At 38.4% G+C, this 21,248-nt stretch overlaps 1 protein-coding gene and 1 long non-coding RNA gene across 8 annotated transcripts in view; one reads left to right on the top strand and one right to left on the bottom strand.

Moving 5' to 3' along the window:
* Positions 1–21,248, bottom strand: part of npas3 (neuronal PAS domain protein 3) — a 390,159-nt gene that overhangs the window by 194,108 nt on the left and 174,803 nt on the right. The gene's annotated exons all lie outside the window — the stretch shown is intronic.
* Positions 14,787–21,248, top strand: part of LOC309695705 — a 32,499-nt gene continuing 26,037 nt past the window's right edge. The window contains exon 1 of one of the 2 annotated variants that reach the window (XR_014273210.1): positions 14,787–15,137. This is a non-coding gene — a long non-coding RNA (uncharacterized lncRNA). Of the gene's footprint in view, positions 15,138–16,807; positions 17,068–21,248 lie in introns of those variants that run through there. The other variant, XR_014273211.1, reaches the window with a different exon arrangement.

Genomic DNA, 21,248 nt, shown 5'->3' with positions numbered 1-21,248 from the left:
TCTATCCTTGTGTCCCTCACGCCCCTTTTTTTCTCCTGCCTGTCCTGCCTAGGACACTGTCATACTGTATACCACATCTAATGTAATAACTGAAATAACACAAATAAAAGAAAGCAGAAATAAGCAGATAAACCCTGATGAAACATTCTGATTGCTCTAATGCATTCCTCAAGACAAGAAGGTTCAGTTGTGTAACTAAAACGTCTTCCTCTAAAGGGTCTCCTCAACAATGAATGTAAACAAGAGCAGGACAAATTTCTTAGTGAGTCAGAAGTGTTTCAGAGTGAACCCTCTGACTCTTGATGCATTTTCTGATATTATATTTGATTGCAAATTTGCTAGCAAATCGCCTTAAATAGCAACCCTTAGCAATGAGCTGCAGTCATCTTTTCACCTCGTTTTACCACTGATTACTGAGAACTGTAGAACCTGATCTTGAATGTGCTCCCTCTCGGTCCATGGAGGAAACTACCTCCGCAGTAAAAATTAATGATCTTTGACAAACTGTCTGACAAGAGAGATATGGGTGATGCAAGGTAAAGGATTGACAAAGTAAGAAAAGAGGAGCTCAAAAGAGGGGAATTCTCACAGCTTTCTCTGTCTCTTCATTTCTATGGCTTTCTATCTTTCTTTTTTTGCCTTCTATCTCTGGATCCCTATTGAGACATAAGCTGCACAGATGAACATTACATACTGGACAGAAAACAGCTGAATGCCACCGATGATTAGAGGAGAGATGGATGGAAGGAGAAGAAGAGACATTAAGAAGAAAGAGTGAGAGTCAAAGAGAGGAATGGAGAGGCCGAGGCAGAGAAGGAGGAGGTGGATGTTAATTAATTATACGCCGTCAGGGTCTAAATCATTTTCTTTTAAATGTGGAGTTGTCACAGTGTCTCATATTAAACCCTCAGAACCGATTTTGAAGAAAAAGGTTTCCACATCAAGAAATAATTTGGAAAGTCCTTATTGTGCAGCTGTGGCATAGCAACAGAGCTAAGGCTTAGAATAGAACTGATTAAGGCAAAGAATTAAGACAATTTCAGTAACAAAGCACGCTTAAAAAAAGCATTATAATCGTAATATTTTATTACATCACTGACTAGTTTTAGTTTTATGAATACTAAAACCAACGCTACATCAATCTATGAACTATGAATTCTGAGATTAGTTAGAATTGTGACTTTAATCTCGGACCCCCAATTACATAACAAAGATTTACAAAGACCCAAAAACACCCAAAGGTCCAACTCATACTTTGTGTCCATGGTGTTTATGGCCTCAGTATTAGCATGGTGGACATTGCAATGTTGGGTTTTGAAGCCTTTGCATTTTTCACACAGAATATTCAATCAGTAAAATGATCAATATCACTTTAATTTGATCAAACTCTGTGATTGTTATATATCTCTCATTATGGCAGGGGTCGGCAACCTGCGGCTCCGGAGCCGCATGCGGCTTTAGTCCTTCTACTGCGGCTCCGCGTGGTTTGGGGAAATAAATTAAAAGTATTTAGTTGAAGTGTATTTTATTTATATTAGTTCTTTTTAACGTGTAGTTCTAAATTGGAAGATTATTGTGATATTGAAATATAAAAATACAATTATATTTTATTATTTTTTCATCGCTCAAAATAAGCGTCACACTCGCGGAAGCCGGTGTACGAAACGGCGTGCATTTATCGAGACTTTCAACCCCAGGTAGGCAAATTATGGATCTTTGGATCCACATTATGTCAGCAGCTGTTCTCCACCGTGCACTCTGTTAAAAACAAACACCGCTCACGCCTCACAGACGACAGCTTACAGTCCTGCATAAAGATGAAAGTGACTTCGTACATCCCCGATTTGCAGACGCTGTGCGCAGAGGTTCAGGAGCAGAAATTCCATTGTAAACATATCACGGCACTTTTCACACGGTTGCTGTACGCATACAGCCAGCTGTAGCTTTTCAGCTCACAGCCAACACACACCAACACAACAGCAGAGAGAGCACAGACGTAAAGGCGGGGAGGTGTGATTGCGGGTGCCGCTCAGGTGCGTCCGCCTCCCCTACAGACCACGCCCCGCCACACATATTAATCAGGTGAAATACATATTCAGGCAGAATTTTGCAAACATCTATTTTTAAATGTTTTAGCAGCATAGTGCTTTTATTTTTTAAAAGTCAGGTCAAGGCTCTAAAAGCCCAAAGGCGATATAAGGGTGGCGGCTCACAACTGTTTTTGTTTGCATGGATCATTTTAGTTCAGCTTTCCTTTTGTTATATTTCTTTAAGAGTTCAAAATGTGTTAATTACATAAATAAAATGTAATTTTCTCTGTAGCACTTCATGGATTTCATAAGCAACACAGCTTAGTTGTTTACACAAAGCATAAAGGTAAAAAACAACATATACAGTGTTATCTTCATTTTAGATATCAAAAAATATTTGCAGCTCCCAGTGTTTTCGATTGCGTGGAAACCAGGTCCAAATGGCTCTTTGGGTGTGAAAGGTTGCAGACCCCTGCATTATGGAGTACTGCACATCTAAATGTTGCACTTCTGTCACATCTTGGTCTTCTGTGGTATCAGGTTTAAATGTATCATGTTTTAAATAGGTCTTTTGTGCAGGTGTCACATTAGAAATAAATGGCAGGACTTAGAGTACACTGAGTGGTAGAATAAATCCATCCATCTGCTTCCGCTTATCCTTTTCAGGGTCGTGGGGGGCGCTGGAGCCTATCCCAGCTGTCATAGGGCGAAAGGCGGGGTACACCCTGGACAGGTCGCCAGTCTGTCGCAGGGCTAACACATAGGGACAGACAACCATTCACACTCACATTCACTCCTAGTGGCAATTTGGATTATCCAATTAACCTATCCCCACAAGCTGCATGTCTTTGGATGGTGGGAGGAAGCCGGAGTACCCGGAGAGAACCCACGCAAACACGGGGAGAACATGCAAACTCCACACAGAAAGACCCCGGCCTGATGGTGGAAGACTGTTGAACTTGTATGGCAATACATGCCTCTGGTTGCGTCGACCACTTTGCATAATAACAACTTGAGGAGGCAGTAAAAAGACTAGTAGCAGTGTGAAAATTAACTCAAAATGATGTTTGGGTGTTTTTTTGCTCTTAATTAATCTGCCACTGTGCTCACGTTAGCCTGATCTGATGGGAGAGTCAGAGCTTAAGCAACCTGGTGTCTTAAACACAGAGAGAGTGTTTAAGACAGAGCAGGGCAGAGAGAGTTACTGCAGTCCTTATCAGAGTCCAGTTCTTATCTGCAGGTCTGATCCGCACACACCCACACACTTTATTAACTGCAGCACAATACAAGCCTGCAGTGTTTGCGATGGAGAGAAAGAAAGAGGAAAACAAATGCCCTCTCTTCAACTATTTTATTGGAAGTGAAAAACAGGCTGTGTGTGTGTGTGTGTGTGTGTGTGTGTGTGTGTGTGTGTGTGTGTGTGTGTGTGTGTGTGTGTGTGTGTGAGAGAGAGAGAGTTCATCCAGAACAGCAAAAGAACAGAAAACAGCAGACTGAAACGAGGCTGTGAGCCACAACCCAGTATTTACCTGACACTAAAGACAATCTTTACATCCAACACACAATCTGAAAGGGTCTCTATACCAACCATCATATATGTGAGTGCTGTAATACTAAGAAAGCAATTTAAGAGAATGATTACCTTCACCTGTGAGGCGTTTTCAGATATCACAGATCACATAAGAATATATCCCTGCCCTTGTTGTTTGAAATGAACTATTAAATCAATCCACACATTTGACTCTCCAAGTTCAGTTTTCACTTTAGTTATAAGAGGGGAACATTTACCGTAGATTGCATAAATATATATTATTTATAGCTCTTTTCAAAACCATGATGTCTTCATCTGATGAATTAAATGTACAACATAGTTTTGGCAGGAGGCAGAGGTTTTGGCTGCTGGTGTTCAATGATTTCATTCAGTTCCAGGAAGTAAAAAGTGAAGCTTAAAATAGTTCCAGACGGTTCAATGTCACAACTTTTATAGCAGAGGGGATTCGGTGCCAGAGCAGCTTTTACTGTTCAACTGCAGTGATGGAGGACAAGTGGTGAAGGAGTAAAAGTAGGACTGAGAATGTATAACAAAAAAAAGATGGAAGGTAATGTGGGGAAAGAAAGCACAAACAGCTTATAGTAGCAGAAAGGGGAAAGAAGGGATTCAGAGGAGGCTGATCTGGAGAAGATGAGCAAAGGGAGACCAAATTTGCGAAAGGTTTACCTTGAAAATAAGAGGAGCAGATGAAAAGAAGAGGAGGCATGGTAGTCCATCAGGATAAAACTGGGTCATAACAGAGGATGGTTGAATGTAAGAACAAATTGGCAAAGGGAATTAAAGAGGGACTGACAGAAAGTGAAGATTGACAGAAGGAGGTAAAGACATAGTTCTAGGTGAAGAAGACATGGTGGACAAAGAGAAAGGGAAAAGGCTGGAGGGTAGGAAAGGAAGAAAGATGAGTGCCAGAGAGTCATTTTTAGAGTTGGCTTGATTCCCAGGAGAGGAAACGCCGAGAAGGTCGAAACCACAATCTGACAAAAGGAGTCAGCCAACAAATGAACTAATAAAAGAATATAAGAATAAATCAAGACATTGATTTTTCTTTTTTACATCATCGGTGTGGTTTCTTGCTCACAGGTGAAGTCATCATCAATCATCAACCTATTTCTCTATGAGGAGAAAGTGTCCCAGCATGTTTGGTAGCATATGGTGCACTGTGTCTATGGAATACTTAAGCCACCTGCTGTGCAACACTAAATCTACTTAAAGACCCGTCTTTGACCAACTTTATCTTTAAGGCTGTTTTTCTTATCACTCGTTTCCTGTAGAGTCTTTAATAATTTCACTGGGCATTATTAGTAAGGCTACGTTCACACTGCAGGCGAAAGCGCATCAAATCCGACTTTTTTGACCCTATGTGACCCATATCCGATCATGGTATGACAGTGTGAACAGCACAAATCCGATATTTTCAAATCTGACCTGGGTCACTTTCGTATGTGGTACTGAATCCGATACATATCCAATGTTTTAGAAAGCGACAGCTGTTTGAACGGTCATGTCGCATGACACCCGTCTTTTACGTCACTGACACAAGACAGACGCCAATTATCAGCGCCTGAGAAGACATCGTTAACGCTTCCTGGCCATCCAGTGTAGATGTCAGTGAAACTGTTGGGAAGACAGCGTTGGAGAAACGTGAACATTTTATTTGTACTGTATAATCTGCAGATTCTGACAGAAATCTGCAACTATCCTTTGAAGCACCACTCCTCTAAAACAGCAATAAGGATCATTATTAGGCCACATGTAAATAACACAATAGCTTTATAACTTAAAGCAAAATTGGTAAACGTAAAGTCTGAAACAAGTCTTTATATTAAGGGCCATCAGTCAAACAATACTGTTTGGTCTGGGTCTAAACAGAGCGCGTTGTGTGTGACGTCTTTTTTTGCACATGCGGGCCGCTTTGAGGGTTCACACTAGAGCACGTTTGCTGTCACATTTTATTTGTAGTGTGAACAAGCAGACAAAAAAATCAGATTTGATCAAAAAATCTAAATTGAGCATTAAGACCTGCAGTGTGAATGTTGCCTTAGGGTTCATTGTAAAGACGTAGAAAACTTACTAGAAAATCCAGTTCTTGACCCTCAAAACGTCAAAGACCGACTCTCTGGTTGACGCCAAAAAACCTTTATAGAATGGATCTTCTTTTCTTTCTGCTGTACAAAAAATAACCCCTGGTCTACCATATTAAAATGGTCACAGTATCAGTATGACCACTCAACAAAAGAGGTAAGAGGCACTCTAAAAACAGGTAAAATTTCAGCACTTTACCCTTTAGGTTTTAGTGGAGTAATAAGAACAGAAGTGGACTGCAAAGAGAACTGCTTGGTTCATCCACTGTTTTATGTGCTTTGACCCTTACCACCTGTGTAGAGTGTCCTTTTGGGACAGGCTGAACGGGGTGGGGGGGTGGGGGGGGGGTATTTCCTGAGAGTTTCTATCAGCTGAGAGTACTCCTCTCTTGAGCAGAATGCTCTTCACTGTAGCGCTGAGTGGACATTTAACCTCCCCACTCCAGCCTCAACAGTTTTGCACAGAGAGTAATAAGATGGATATTATCACTACATTGAGGAGAGACGAGTACTGAGAGAAAGACTGGTGGAGAGAGTGGGAGATACGATGACAAAATGATGCCGTCAAGTAGATCGGATGGCGATAACGAGTAGGGCAGAGAGAAACGGTTTTATGGAGATTATCACTGATTTTGGACTACGCTTACTCTCTCACTCCCAAATATTCAAATGTGCTCTTTTTTCACCGTCACTCTCTCACCCAGTGTTTTTGGCTGAGAAACACAAAGAAGAAGGTGTTGCAGCTTGAAGCGCAGTATCTTGTGATCCAAACAACATCACAGATGAACTCAGTCACTGCCGCCTTTGATTCCAGCTTTTCTACAATCTGTTGCCAGTTTCCTGGAGAGGTCTTGTTTTTCTACATTGGCTTTGTTGCACCGGCACTGTTGGCAACTGAATGATCAGAGTAAGTAAAACAAAAAAAAACACTAAGCACCTGCAATGTATTCTAATGAGCAGTGGGAAGCTGTCAGAGAACCAGCAACCAAGGAGGGGTTTTGTGTGACAAAATAAACACTGTGTTTTTCTAATCATATTCATCTTCCAAGTTACTGAAAACACTGCAAGTCTGCTCGAGATTGACATGGTCATCATGACATCACCCATGGGGTGGCTGTAGATCAGGAGGTTGAGCAGGTCATCTACTTATCAGAAATTTGGTGGGTCAGTCACTTGCCGCTCCAGTGTGCATCACAAAGTATCCTTCGACAAGATACTAGCCCCAAATTGCTCTCCGATGCATTTTTTGGAAAACGCATAGAAAAGAAGTTCCTGTATGAAGGAGTAAATGTCCTCAGGTAGAGTAGAAAACCATTATAAAACCTGTCCAGTTACAATTTGCTAGTAATGCAGTTTTATGTATAGTGAAGTAGTATGTATAGTGTTTTACTGCTACTTTTAGGAAAGGAACCATTCTAAAAAATCCATCCAGCATTCGTCACCGTCAGCAAATAGTAAAAATATTAATGATAAATCATCATAAATAAATCATGAAACAGTATTTTTTAATCTTGTCAAATTTATCTTCTTAAATGGTGATGGAAGATTGAGGGGAGTTTTCTGGTTTCTGCTTGCCTTTCTGTAAAAGTCACCGCTGGAGATGTCAACATGTGCTCAGATTGACCCTCTTAGTTGTGTCTAAAATAATATTTAGGACAACAACATAGCCGTCATATTTTAAAACCAGTTTTTAGTTGTTGTTTTTTTCATTCAATAGATTTATAACTGTAATTTTAGTGAGTATACATTCAAAACATGGAAATTCAACCGCAGCACAAAAGATCTCATCTATGTTATGTCTGTTTTCCTTCTCATGCCATCCGCCTCTACTTCTTTCCTTCCTCTTTCTCACTTTCTGGATTTTCCTCCCTGTAACACTCTGTTTTACAATTCATTCCCCTTTCTTCCACATCCCTTTGCACCTTCATATCTGCAAAGAGTGTAATCACCTGTGGACTCTCATGCTTAACTAAACTGAGCATACACACACATACACGCACACACACTTTTCTGCAGGTGGCGGTGTGTGACGTTGACTAATGTGATGCTGGTTGAGACATGTTGGTGTTAATCGATTAGCGCCGCAGCTTGACAGCGTGACTGCACACACACACACTCATAGCGCTGCCGTGAAATCAAGGAAATGGAGAGAAAAAGACTTTGGAAATAGGAAAGAAATATATAGAAAAGATTTGAGGACACAAAATATGTTTCGGCAAAGAACATGCAGAAGACATTGTGAGGACAGGTAAAGTTACAGAGTGCGTATCTGTTTTGCTGTAAATGGAGCCAATATCTGCTGCCTGCATCACACTGAGATAAAACTTAAATAAGTAAATAATACACAAAACCATTTTTAGCACAACAGCATCTGATCTGTGTCACTGCTTCATATCAGAATAACACAAAAGAATTGATCAACTGATACTGAAGTAGGGAACATCCTAAACTGACCATTAATGATTCATTAAACTGCCATGATAACATGTTCACCACTTCTTCAAAGTCTCTCAAAGAAAATAAATAATTTTTTTTGGGCTTTTTTTAAAGGATTTTTAACACTTCGTGGGGACAGTGTTCATTCAGAAAAATGCAATCAGTAAAATTCATTTCAGTCTATCAAGTTTTTTTGCTGATATTTTGTAGTTTGTCAGTGGGCAGCAAAATTATTCATCTCCCAGCACTATAGCTTTTGGGAAACTCACCTTGCCAGAGTTTAGATAGAGGGAATGACATCATGCTTCTATGTTTACCTGCGATGAAGCACGGCATGCGAAATGCCATAAAACGAGTCAAATATTACTTTAGAACCACAATTCGCTGTGTGTTTGTGCGTCTGCACCAATGCAACAGATGGTTACCCACCAGGAAGCATCATTAAAGAGACACTGAGTGGTTTTGATTAAACAGCGAGTGTCATTAACAACACTGTATTTCATAATGTCATTAATGAAGGCCATGTTTCAGGAAGACATACAAAAGCTGCAACAACTGCAGATAACTCCTGTTTTAATCTTGCCATAGAGCTCCTTTATAAACCTAAAGGTCATACCAGGAATGAGGCAGGTCCAGATCTTTCAACAACGCAGACAAGAAACACAAATATAAAGAACTATTACTTTCTTCAACCAAGAATACAAATACAGAAACAGAAGATTTCCCTCAGATAACTTTCCCATATGGAAAAGAAATAGTAAAAACTTATATGTGATTACTCATGAAAGTGGTCACTTTCTCATTACTTTCATATATTGTTTTAGTAAGTATCCAAAACATGCAAGTTTCATTATATAATTTTTTCAAGGGATCTTATATCTGTTTTCACTCTTATATGCTTTTCATACAAGTTTCACACAAGACAGATACAAACTTTATAAGATTTATACATATCTTTTCCATTGAGCAAGGATGCAGAATTTCATATATAAACAAAATGTAGTTCAGTTGTTGGCCAAAGAGATCGAACTTTAAACCATTCTACTTTACCACTTTATGGAGATGCTCCATTTTTCCAACAATAATGCCCCATTAAACACAGTAGAGACCTTATTTGATTAGCAGTTAATTATTTTATCTGAGATACATCTTTAAGAAAGAAATGTTCAATCTTTCTTTTAATCTTGAGGCAAAAATCATTTTCATAAGTCTCCTCTCTGTTTGCCACAACTAAAGGAAAGAAGAAAAGGTAATTTTGGCAGGGATGAAAATAATTACATTATTTGCAACTTTACATACTTATAGGGACCCCAGATTTTTTTTGTATGAGTGAATGCAGGAATAAATCAAAATTAAATTGATAAAATAACACTGTATTTTCTGGCATCACCCACCATTTAAACGCCGATCCACTAATAAATTGAATTGCTTGTGACGCATTATTTTTGATGATTGGTCAGATTGCCTCAGTCTGTGCTTATTTAAAGCTGACTGAAAAGACTCCCAGAAACAAATCTGTAGGCGAACAGCAGCATCTAAAACGGTACGTGTATGGCACAGTACAGTCTGCCATGGTTTGTTTTGTAGAAGGCAAGAGAAGATGAAAAAAATGACTGGGTAATCTAAATGTTGGAGTACTGTGTGGCTTCCAAGACGCTGTATTGGCTGCCGTCTACTCTGATAAACTGCATGTTATTAAACCATCCATTGTCATGCTAAATGCCCATTTTTGGCCTTGATATCCTATGTGCTTTGGTCACGCTGCCATATCACTGAAATGTGAATATAGAATAAAAGAAACAAAGGAATAAAAGAACTTTGCATTTAAAGAAAAGGGTCATGGCAAACAGGCAAACATTCACTTAAACCCTGCAAATTAATTAAAAAAAACAATACGAATCTGTTTGAAACCCAAGTGTGTGCATGTGTGTATGTGTGTCTGCTTTTCTGCTTTTGTCGATGTGTGTTTTTGTGTGATAAACTATCTGGTACAGTACAACTATGATGTATGGCTCTCATCCCCACACTGAGACACAGCACTGATAGGACACACAAATACACACTGGTTCAGAACTGATGCAGAAGCTTGATAACACTGCAATAAACTCTCTCACACACAGAAAGTTACAAAGTACAATCATAGTGTATGTGTGTGTCGGGCAGGTTGTGGAGGAAGAGAAAGAGAGGGGGAACAAAACGGAAAAGTTTCACTTCAAACAGAAGCCTTGATGTTGATATCATTTAATAACATGAGGTATTGCACAAACATACACAGAGTCGCAAAGCTCTCATTAGTCTTAACCGCAATGCTATCAGTTTGTACGTGTTTGTGTGTGTGTGTGTGTATGGAGATGAGAATCAACACACAAACAGAGGAAATAGAAGAATGTAACTGAGGCAGTAAATGATGAGAACATTAGTCTTCTGACCTGCCACAGCATAGAGATCCCAGAGAACACAGTGAGAATTGCAGTAAGTGCTTCTCTTCTCTGAACCCCCGTCAGTTTTTATGTATTGAAATGTGTCAGTGTCGTGCTGACGGCATGTATGCATCAGTGTATGTAGGACAGTAACAATGCTGTTGAGTGATGCAATACTGTGAAGACAATAAGAAATGCTACACCTCACATTTTTACTCGACTCATCAGAGTTTTAACTGAAAGATTTGCTTTTAAATGTAGGGAAAAACAAAATGCAACAATCAGAAAAAGAACATTTTTGCATCTTTTGGGGTATGATGTTTCTTTCCAACCATGACATGCTGGAGCATTAATAGTGAAATTCACTCTGTAGGTTTAGACTAAAGTTCTTCTAGAAGCAAGTCTCACCATTTGACAGCAAACTATAACCCTCTGAGGTCTGAGTCATCATCGAGGATCACTCTACCTCTAACTGCAGACTTGTTTTTGGCAAGTTTTGGCAAACAGGGAAAGGAGAAAATAATCTTACTAACTGACACGCATAAAAAGATATTTACATTTTTCTAATAAAAAAGTTTTTATTTGTCCAAAATATGGGGTTTGGGTTGCCACCTATGAAGAACTATAGACCTCAGGGTTAAACACCTTTGGGCATTTATTAGGACAATTATTCTGAAGTATTATCTAAATTAAATTTAAAAAAAGGCATTTTAGGGAATCATTGGTCAATCCAAAAAATAATAATAATAATCACAGAATTTGCCACAGAAGGAAGAAAAACAGCCATATTTGCAGTTGAAGAATTCAGGATTATTTGAGTGTCGTGTCTCTCTCCTATAATCTATGGTTAGAACCTAAATGTCACAGAACCAAAACCACAGATCACAGTGCGCCTGCATAAAAATTCATGACAATGGTCAATTACTTTACTCTGACATGCACCCAATCGATGAATAAGGACATTTGCACTTGAATTAAATTGTTTTTCATTTCATCCTGAAAATCATATGGAAATCATGCTAAAACCCTGGTAAGCTGTAGAAAAGCTGCTCTAAATAAAAATTGATTAATCGATTATAGATGAATGTATGAATGTATGAATAATGTGTAAGACACACAGATTATGTTGTACTGTGGCTAGTTTTCTACAATTACATAAGCATGATAGGCAACTGTGGCAAACACTGACTTACACACTGAAAGAAATGTCAAAATAATGTAACACTTCTAAAAATGCATCACATGTATCAGTCTCCAAACTGTGACCTAACAATGCTAGCATAGAAAACAAAGAGTAGTAGTCACATAAGTTGTTCCATAAGCTATCTAGTCCAGATCATGGACTTCATACTTTATACCAGGTTCAGACACACCTGAAAATGAATGATACTAAACAAAACACACATAAAGTCTTCAAACAACTTATGTTATGGCTTCTACACACAGTGCAATTTTAGCATTCAAAAAAATTTACTGCAAGCCCCACTGTGCTGTATGACAAGGATCTAATGAACATGTACATCAGTTTGATGCATGTAGACTGTGCCATACTAAAACCCAATGAACTGGGACCAAAACATACGGATGTCAATCTTCTTTCTTCTTCCCATGTGTCCAAGCTTTTTGTCAAGTTTTGTTGCACCAGTGTCCTACCATAAAAAGGTAGGAGCACGGTGTTGGAGCCATGACCAAAGATGGTGGCAAGACTCTTTCACATTACGCATGTTTCATCTGGGACAGTCTCAAATTCGACAGGATATACCTGGCATAGGCATCCATTTTCGGACAGAGTAAAAACAGTAAGAACTATAAATGATGATCCTAGACAACTCTGCCAGTCATGTGAGTTTAAGCTCTGGATAAAGAGACTTGTAGGATGTCAGCCATTCAGGTAAAGTTGTTAACCAGCACTGCTGTCACAGCTAGAGATGTTGAAAAAGACTAACAGTTTGAAATTTGTTCCAGTTTGGTCTGATCAATCATCACACCCAAGTGATATTCATAATCACGTCAACAGTTGTCCCCAGTTTCCTTGAACCACAAAAAACCACTATTGCAATTACAGAACCTAAAATTTGTCATTTTGGTCATTTGTCTTTTTTTTTTTTACAACGTAATTCAAACAGAAGTTGAACACAAGGTGTTTAATGAAAGAATCCATTTTCTTACAAATTGACTCGTTCCACCGTGGTGAGAGATTAACAGGTCAGCAATGCACCATAATTAGCACAATATAGTATATAATCTTTTCAGAGCTCTTATTTGCACTTAAACTAATGAATTAAAAATTCCAAGTTGAGAGAATAAATCTCTACAGGGAACAACAAATTGAGTCAAAGTAGAAAACACTGGCAGAAAACATTCACATCAGATAGGCTTTCAAAAAAGCACAGCTACCATATTTACCCCCTTCCTCTGATTCAGCCGAGACTAAACACTGCTACTTTAAAAAAATATGAAAGTCCTTCTGATCAACAGCCTCATCAAAGTCAATTTAGCTTGTGTTTTTTTTCTCTTTAAAAATATTTTTTTTAAAAATCAATTACTAAGCGAACAGATCAAACAGTCTGAGTGACAGGCAGTCGCCAACAAATTAATCAGCGTCCTGAGGGACAGATGGCTTTGAAATGAACTTTCTCTGCTTTAAGCCTCAAAGCAACATTTTTTTCATCTTCACTACAATGACATACAACAGAAGAGTTATAGTGCTGTGGTTAGAAAACAACAGCTGCAATTAGTTCAGCAGCAGCTTGTCTTTGGTTTGAAAATGAAGACATAAAGCAAGGACGGAGTGGAGGAAGGGATGAGGGATATGTGAAAGGAGCCAGGGGTAGGACGTAGTATCAGAATTAAGGAAGCAAAAACAGATGGATGAAAAGCAGGAATACAATAGACACTGAAAAAACAAAGGGAAAGGAAGAACACTCGAAATAAATATTCGAAAAAAACCTAAAAGGACAAAAAAGAAGAGTGTTAGAAACCGGCTAAATCAACTAAAGTCAGGGAATGAAGGAAAAGAAAGGAGAAAGGAGGAAAGAAGGATGGGAAACGAACGACTTAAGTTTGCTTCACTAGGAAAGTTATTTCTGCAATAGTAAGTCACTGTAATTATTTTCCAATTCAGCAGATGCATCATTCAAAGGACCTGGCCTACCTGTAAGCATACAGGGTTCTTTGAAGACTGCAAAGGCCAGAAGTGAAAAGGCTATTCAAAAAGTATTTATGCTAATTAGCTGGGTGCTAGCTATAGCTAGGTAAAGCCTAATGGCGTGCTAATCAGAGATATTACTAAATGACACTGTATACATCTGTATACAATCGGGATGGAAAAAAACTAGAGGGAATGTCAAAGAAAGAGAACTAAGATAGCAGCAAAGAGGAGACAAAAACAAAGTGGGAAATTTACTAGCATAAGGAATGAAATTACATTTAATTATAACAAAACAGTAGAAGTATTAAAAAAAACACTGAAGTGCCAAAGTTATCATTTGTATTATTACTTTGTATTTAATTATATCTTATAATGACTATAGTGTTTGTATGTATACATGTCTCTAAGTATCTCCTCCATGGTCCAGTCTAAATCAATTAGTATCAAAAGAATTATTAAGATCTGTTGTTTTAAAATTATTATTAACACTAAATTAAGATTTGCATTGGAATTTTGTTCAACTTGCTACTAAATACAAAAATGAAGAATTTTAAAAAGTGCAAAAACCTCTGTGCTTCCACACTAATGTGTGCAAACATTACAACTTACCGATTTAGCAGGAGATACAATAATTATTTCCTACACAACAGTTGAATATACATTTAGATATGTTGCTTAACCCTTTAATACCTACCATAGAACCAAGTCCGCCAGAGCTTATATTATATTTTTACATGCTGTGCAGCCATTTTTGGGAGCATTTCAAGTTGCTATACATCAATACAACCATTATAGCCTAAATTTTAATAATATGCATGCATTAAGTGCATAGTAATTACATAAATTGCAAAAAAGTGCAATAAACTACAAAAAAATTGAAAATCGTTTTTGTTTTGTTAACATATATTTCTAGTTAGAGAAATTTAAGAGGTTTATCCCTCAAAACTGTAAATACTAAAAAGTTGCACAAAATAGTTTCCCACCACAGGAAATTTATTTTGAGTGTCTTCATAGTTTTATTTTTGAAATACACCAATTTCTATACACTGCAGGAAAAATGAAAATAAATATTATAGTGCAAATTTGCAAAAAAAAAAAAAACAGCATGTGCATCAAAATAAACTATTTCCAGCAGTGCAATATGAGTCCTAAGCATCCCAGAAACGACACAGAAAGTCATAAAGTCAAACATAACTTTTAAAAACACCAGTAGAGGCTCATAAGGCCCCGATGGTAAAAAAACTACATTTCCGCAAAATGACGTCACTTCCGGTTTCGGGCAGGTCATGGTGGACATGCGATAGTTCACGCTGATGGACATAGGAAGTGTTATGAACAGCTGATCGGATCGGCAAAGCATGTTTCTGGAATATTATGTTTTTGTTGCTGCAAGTGATTTTTATGCAGTTTTTGCAAAGCTATATGTGGAAGGAAACTGTGACCTAGGACAAGCTGATGGCATAAGATGTAAGTACAACTCCTCTGGTTTCATATGCAAAAAAAATTATTGCGCTAGCTCACATGGTTGCAGTGCTGCCAGGATTTAAAAATAGTTACGCAAAACGGAGCGTGCCCGCTCTGACCGGCTAATTGTTAACAATCATTATACTATAACATTAACCTAATCTTAAATTGCTAAAGATCAAACATTTTATACCACCCATGGTTTAGAGCTTTTCCACTATATATATATATATATATATATATATATATATATATATACACACACACACACACACACACACACACACACACACACTTGGGTTTAGGCTGGATGTTTTGCTTCTGCTTTCACTTTTCAAAGACTACTTGGTTGGGTCACTTTCTGGGTCATTTTCTGAGGGAAGAAATTCCTTGAATCTTGATTTTCCAGTTCCTCTAAATTTAAACTAGCATAGAAAATAAATATGAAAACAGAAATATAGAGAAATGAGAAAGATGGAGGTGTAAGATGAGTAGACAGAGGCAGAGATGGATAGAGAGATGGGAGAAGGGTTTGAGAGAGCAGTTATGAGTGTTATTAAGAAATGGCTGGACTGCTAACGGAGCGTTCAGACGGTGGTACAGCTGAATGCTTCACAGCCCAGCAAACACAAGCTTGGCCCCCTTCTCTCTCTTCCCCACAAGTTTATCTAATTCCCTCTCTCCCTCTCTTTCTGATTCATTCATCTCCCTCTCTCTCAGTGTCCTCTAACTCTCCCCTGTAACATTTTAAATTGTAAAAATCCATTAAATCCAATGGTTTCGATCAGAGAGTGCAGCCGAGTGTATGTATTTATCTCTGCGTATGCCTCCGCCAGTTTATCTTTTTGCTCCGAGTTTGTGTGAGTGACAGGGCGTAAACAAGGTAATAACAGTGCTGAGTGGAGGTCTTACAGACAATTCAAAGCTATCAATAGCTTTGATTATTGCAGCCATCTAGCATGACAGTGTCCTTCTTTGGCATTTACAATATGTAATTAGAATTATTTTGTAATACTAATAATTATAACTTTACTTGCACAGCAGCACTAAAAAGTGTTTTAACAGACAAATGCTGAATACGAGCTTGAAAAGGGCAAAAAAATGTATAGAATGAAAAAAGACATTACAAAAATACGAAGCAAAAAAATGTCAACATGAATAATAAAATGATAAAAGCAATATATTGTAACACAGAGACATATAAGAAAAATGAAAAAACAAAAAAACAAAACCAAAGCATGATAAGACAATGATGAAAGGAGACTCGCAAAAGATGATAAAAGCCTATAAAAATGTCAATTAAAGGACCAAAAAAAGCACGTTTTTAATGGTAAATAAATTCTTTATTGTATGTTGTTCTTAGCTTTAAAACCACAAGTATCTACTACAGATCAAATATTGTCTTACAAATTTAAAAATGCCTTTTAAAATGCCTCACCTATTTCATAGGACAGCTGTATATTCTAAATAACACACGTTGTGTTGTTTAGGGGTTCCAACTGATCTAAATTACGGTGTTGCTGGGAAACAAGCAGGTTTTTTTTGACCACGACTTTGCCTATGAAGTCATGGAGAAACGCAAATTACACGGGAATAAAAAAGGCACTAAAAGAGAGGAACGTTGGGTTCCAAACGGCCTTCACGCGGATTTGCATCCACTGGAGCACCGGCCCACAGACTTACGAGGACGCAGCGAAGGAACTGAGAGCACGGGGCATTGAGGTGGCCCCCACACGCGCGAACCCGGGACCCAGCACCGAAGAGAGAGTACGTAACGGATTTTCATGGCATGGAGTGGATACGGAGAGGGACAGAGGGACACGAATGGAAACTCGAGTCCGACACAAACTGCGGGAATATAGAAGAGACTATTAAATATGAACGACAAGGAGGATAAGAGCTATACTCACAAGCCAGCAGACTATATAAGAAGGTAATATGCACCATTTGGTTTCATTGCTGTTCAAGTTGGTGTGTTGATAGTTCAGTTGATCAGATTTATAAGTTGCCATATATGTTGGACTCATCTAGTGTAAGTGGGATGTACCTGCTGGACAGTCGCCACAACACTAGGGAGAACCCGCCACCGTATGGTGGGTCCTTTCTCTCCTCTCCCCAACAGGGACCTAAAGGGGTCAAATGATCCTGAGTATTTGGAGGACTCTATATTGGCTCTATTGTTTTTGTGTACTTATTTTAGTTTTGTGTTAACAGTGGGGGCACAATGTTTTACCTCAGTGACATTTGGAATGGACATTCATGGCTCTATCTGGTGTTATAATAAAGCCCAATGTTAAAGGTACTCTCACTTAATAGAGAGTACGTAACGGATTTTCATGGCATGGAGTGGATACGGAGAGGGCTCCAAAGCCCGGCAAAGCAGGGAAAAATTCTTAGTAAACTGAAAAGAGAGGATATTGATGTGGCATTTCTACAAGAGACTCATTTGGTGGGCCTTGAGCATGAGAAACTTAAGAGACAAGGTTTCAAGCATGCTTATTACTCTTCAAATGGTTTACGACATATGAGAGGGGTGGTTATTTTAATATCAGGGAGGGTTATTTTTGAACATTTTGCTACAATTAGGGATAGAGAAGGCAGATTTATCCTGGTACAAGGCAAATTGGATGGGGAATTGATCACGTTCTATAATGTTTATATTCCTCCAGGTTCCACATTTGATTTCTATAGGCAAGTGTTGCCTATATATTGGTACTGATATGAACAGAATACATGAGTGCCATATAGGGACGTTTCTGACCACTGCCCTCTATATTTATCTTTAAATCCTACTCAAAGGAGAAAAATAACCAACTGGAAATTTAATTCTAAAGATATTATGAGGGGGGAGCTAAATATATGAAACAATTGGCATATAGATTAAGGAAACAACAAGCAGACAGAACAATAAAGGATAAGGGATCCGGAAACCAAAATGGAAATGCAGGGTATAGAGGAAATTAAGGGTTGCTTTAAGAGATACTATGAAAAATTATATTTACAACCACCCACAAACAATGACTTGACATGTTACACCTCCCTAAACTTACAGTAGAAGAAAACAAATTGTTAGGTACAGATGGTTTTACTGTGGAGTAGTACAAGAAATTAAAGGAACCTTTGACACCGGTCTTACTTAAAACATTTAATTGGGTCCTTACGAAGGGAGAAGCACCCTCCTCATGGAAACAAGCCATAATTTCTATTATACCTAAAGATGGTAAAGACAAATTAGAATGTTCCAATTACAGGCCAATAAGTGTATTAAATGTAGATTACAAATTGTTTACGTCAATCATAGCACGGAGACTTGAAGGGATCATCCCAAGGATAATAAATCTAGATCAAACTGGATTTGTTAGGTCGCGCCAAACCCATGATAGTGTTAAGAGAACTCTGCAAATTATTAGACATAATAATTTAAATAAAATACGAGCTATATTATTGAGTCTAGATGCTGAAAAAGCTTTTGACTCTGTGAGATGGGAATTTGTATTCTAAGTAATGCTTAAATTTGGGTTTAATGGGTCCATCATTACAATATCGAGGGCTTTGTATAATAGTCCAACTGCAAAAATAAAGATCAACGGTGAACTTTCAGATGCTTTTAAGCTTGAAAGGTCCACAAGACAAGGATGCCCACTGAGTCCACTCTGAGTTGCCATTTTTATAGGGCCGTTGGCTCAAAGGATTAGGCAGAATGATAAAATAAAAGGGATTAATATTGCTGGTTTACTTATCAAAACCTACTGAATCATTTATGGAGCTTATGTCAGTGCTAAAGGAGTATGGGTCCTACTCGGGATATAAACTGAATATACAAAACACACAAGTTCTTAGTAGCTTTTATAGCCCCCCCACATTTGCTCAGCAAATACAAACTAGGCTGGAAGAAAAAAAATTATCAAATATTTGGGCGTTAACTTATCAATGGATATAAGTTTGGAAGAAATCAACTACTCCCCACTTAAAAAAGATATCATGGTAGATATTAGCAGACGGTCATTAACCGCTTATCTAGTAGACACCATAAAAATGAATATGCTCCCAAAAGTGTTGTACTTATTCCAGTCTGTTTCTATAGAAAACCGTGATAGATACTTTGTAGAATGGGATAGGATCCTCTCTAGATTTATATGGGCGGGTAAAAAGCCAAGAGTTAAGTTTAAAACACTTCAGCTTCCCAAGGATAAAGGAGGACTAGGCCTCCCTTGCCTACATGACTATTATAGGGCAACTCAAATAAGAAATCTGGTGGGCCGGTGTAAACCTGGATACTGTTCAAGATGGAAGGAAGTGGAATTTTTCTTGGGAGGTAACTTCCCTGTCGGGGCACTGATAGGAGATCCCTCAGAGTTACGACTCCTGGGAGCAACCCTTGGATAGTAAGCTCAATAAAGACATGGAAAAGAGTACTTAAAAAGTATAAATTAAACCAGAGGGCCGGATTCCTTAGGTGGTTTGTATATGACCCAGAATTTTTGCCTAGTAAGACCGACTCGACATTTAAAACATGGGCTAATAAAGGTCTCACCACATACAGTACCTTGTTGAAAGATGGAAAAGTGATGAGTTTCCAGGACCTTAAGAATAAGTTTGGGTTGTAAAATCAAGATTTTTTTTTAGATATTTGCAACTGAGGGACTTCCTGAATAAAAAGCTAAAACATCCCCAGTTATCAACTGGGAATGAAGAAATTATTTATTTATTCGAGAATGCATATAGAGATGCAACCTACATAAAAAATTATTTCCAAATTATATTTTTCACTGACTAATCTAAGGGGTCATGATACAAGATATGTTAAAGCAAGATGGGAAACAGAGGGTAATCTATCCCTAACAGGAGAGGAATGGGATGGGATCTGTAGGCAGCAGTGGTCGGTAACAAGCTCCCCCTTGTGGAGGGAATGCAGTTGGAAGAATGTAATTCGTTATTTTAATACCCCGGCTCAAAAGTCCAATTACTCTCATAACACAACATGCTGGAGGCAGTGTGGACATGCAGCAGCAAATCATTTCCACATTTTTTGGGAATGTCCTCGTGTGGTTCCATTTTTGAAGGAAATACATAAGGTACTGGAAGCAATCTTCCAAAAGAAAATACAATTTCATTTTGCAGTATTGTACCTAGGTAACTTAGAGAGTCTTAATCGATGTAAACCGGATAAATATTTGTTCAGTTGGCTTAAATGGTAAATGGCCTGTATTTGTATAGCGCTTTACTAATCCCTAAGGACCCCAAAGCGCTTCACACAACCAGCCATCCACCCATTCACACACTGGTGATGACAGCTGCATTGTAGCCACAGCCACCCTGGGGCGCACTGACAGAGGCGAGGCTGCCGAACACTGGCGCCATCGGGCCCTCTGACCACCACCAGTAGGCAATGGGTGAAGTGTCTTGCCCAAGGACACAACGACCGAGACTGTCGGAGCCGGGGCTCGAACCGGCAACCTTCAAATTACAAGGCAAACTCCCAACTCTTGAGCCACGATCAAGGATCGAGGATACTCCTACTATAAATACTCCTACTATAAATGAGTGGATTGATGTGATACATACTATTTTTGTTATGGAAAGAATAACTTATAGGCTAAAGTTGCAGGCGGACTCATTTGAGGATTACTGGTTGAAACGGTTGAAATATGTACAAAATGGGAGGCCCGATTTTGTATAATCTCATTGTATTTTCTGGTTTGTTTTGGGGGTTTTTTTGGTTTTGTTTTGGGGGTTTTTTGTCCGTTTGTCTTTTTTGTTGTTGTTTTGTTTTGTTTTTTCCCCCCACTGTGATTAAGTTTTATTGTTGTACATGTTGTATAAATAAGAAAACCAATAAAACATAAATTTAAAAAATAAAAAATAAACAACACACTGAGATATGTAGAAGTGCATATACATACCTGCAGTGTGCTGCTGCTGTGGGTTTAGTACCCCCGAAAAAATAAAAGCTCAGTTCGTAGAATGTGGAATGTTTTTTACTGAGAAAATGTATCATTTAAAATGAAAACAAAAGGTCTTCTAAATTTAATGGCAGGAAAACGTCTCTGGGAACTGGGAACTACAGGATTCTAGGAGAAGAGTAGTCCTCGGTCTTTGTCAAATGCTTCATCA

Source organism: Aulonocara stuartgranti (genome assembly GCF_965226115.1).
Source record: "Aulonocara stuartgranti genome assembly, chromosome: 19".
NCBI lineage: Eukaryota > Metazoa > Chordata > Actinopteri > Cichliformes > Cichlidae > Aulonocara > Aulonocara stuartgranti.
Note: the sequence above shows the minus strand (reverse complement) of the source record. Positions and strands in the feature narration are given on the sequence as shown.